This window comes from Apium graveolens, chromosome 11, assembly GCF_009905375.1.
Source record: "Apium graveolens cultivar Ventura chromosome 11, ASM990537v1, whole genome shotgun sequence".
NCBI lineage: Eukaryota > Viridiplantae > Streptophyta > Magnoliopsida > Apiales > Apiaceae > Apium > Apium graveolens.
In genome coordinates this window covers 23,426,167-23,428,165 of record NC_133657.1, presented here as the reverse complement: position 1 = coordinate 23,428,165, position 1,999 = coordinate 23,426,167, and the positions used below count along the sequence as shown (strand labels likewise).

The 1,999-nt window shown below is 37.3% G+C and overlaps 1 non-coding gene across 1 annotated transcript; it reads right to left on the bottom strand.

Moving 5' to 3' along the window:
* Nucleotides 1–1,608: 1,608 nt before the first annotated feature.
* Nucleotides 1,609–1,715, bottom strand: LOC141699276 (small nucleolar RNA R71). The gene has a single exon (XR_012565750.1). It is a non-coding gene; the product is annotated as a small nucleolar RNA R71 (small nucleolar RNA).
* Between the last annotated feature and the right edge of the window lie 284 nt (nucleotides 1,716–1,999).

Sequence of the window (1,999 nt, the reverse complement as noted above, 5' to 3'; positions counted from 1 at the left end):
TTTTACTTGTGAATCTTTGTTTTAAGTTGTAACTTGGATGCTAGTTTTCTTATATGTGAACCTTACTCTTGTTTCGTACTTGGTTTTGTTATTTAATCAGTATAAAGACTATATTTATTATACCATGCTTTCATCGGAACCCACGTTGATGATGAGTCCGATTATGGGCTAATCATTATCGTGGGGTTCTAGCGGATTTACTTATGGATTTCTTTAGTTAATTTGTTTTGATGCCTTAGTGTGTGGTGATTGTATGATAACCTAGTATTGGTTATGCTTATTAGTCTTATAAGAGTCGCGAACTTGTAAGATAGCATGTTAATCTTTAATAAAGCGACAGTGAATTTAAGGATTTAGAACTTGCCACGCTAGCATAGGTTCATGTGTTATTATTATGCATGATTCGTACATAATTTTAACCATCTTAGTTGCCCTGTGTAATTATGATATATAACTTGTAGTTTACACCTTTATGTTATCAAATTCTATAGACATATAGGGTCTCAATATAATTGGTGTCTATTCAGCTTCAATCTCTTTTGTGGATGTCTGGTAGTATGTTATTCATGCAACGAAAGTTGGCATTTAGCAGTTTCATGTTATCTGATTAGTGTCATCACCATTACATGCTAAGGTTAAGAATAATAAGGCTATTGAATGAAGTATTTAATGAAGTTAGAATCCCATGTCTGTCTCATATAATATAACACTCTCTTTACTCTCTTAGTTATAATTGTTAGTTTAATTCGTAGTTATAATCAAACCCAAATTATTATCGTCTTAGCATTGGATAATAACCAAATCATCGGTGCATATGTGCATAAATTACATAGTTAACCAAAGCCAGTCTCTGTGGGAACGAACTAGAAACAATTCTATATTACTTGTGAATGCGTATACTTGCGTGAATTATTAGCGCGTGTTTAGCCCTAACAAGTTTTTGGCGCCGCTACCGGGGACTGCAATGTTAACATTTAGTTTATGTGTTTGTCATCAGTGATCGTTAAAGTTTATTGACTCGGACATTGTTACTTACCTACTCTTTTTCTTGTCATATTTCAGGTAATGTAGCGATCGTTTATGCAAACGCGTTCACGAGTTCGTAGGAGAATTCTGGAAAAAGATGAGGAAGAAGTTGTAGAGGAGCGAAGGGAAGATTTTGAGGACAAAGAGAAAGTAGTAGAAGAAGAGAAAATCGAAGAACTACCTTTATTAGAGATGGGGGATCAAGCAGATAATACTAAGGATTTGATGGACTATTCTAAGCCTAAGATCAATGATATTCAGTCAAGCATCATCAGGATAGCCATCACGGCTAACACTTTTGAGATAAAGTTGAGCACGATTCAGATGATACAGAACTCAGTTCAGTTTGGGGGTTCTCCTACTGAAGACCCCAACATGCACATCAGGGATTTCATCGAGGACTGCGACACTTTCAAGTTCAACGATGTGTCTGAAGATGCTATCGAGCTGCGACTATTCTCATTCTCTTTGAGGGACAAAGCGAAGTGTTGGTTACATTCTGTACCACTGGGGTCTATCACCAAATGGGATGATCTTGCTCAAAACTTTCTCACTGAATTCTTTCCTATGGCGAAGACAGCTGCAATCAGGAATGCACTTACTCAATTTGCTCAGCAAACTGGTGAATCTCTGTGTGAGGCTTGGGATCGATATAAGGATATGCTAAGGAAGTTCCCACACCATAGCATGCCTGATTGGATGATTATCAACTATTTCTATAATGGTTTAGGTGCACAATTTAGACCTTTGCTCGATGCAGCATCTGGTGGAGACTGACGGGCTAAAAGCTACAATGAAGCTTATGAGTTGATTGAGCTAATGGCAGCCAATGAATACCAGAATCCTACACAAAGAATGTTACAAGGAAAGGTAGCAGGAATTCTGGAAGTGGATCAAGCTACTGCTAAAGTTGCTCAACTTCAAGCTTTGACGATGAAAGTGGACTCTTTGGGTAATTATGGAGTCAACCAGA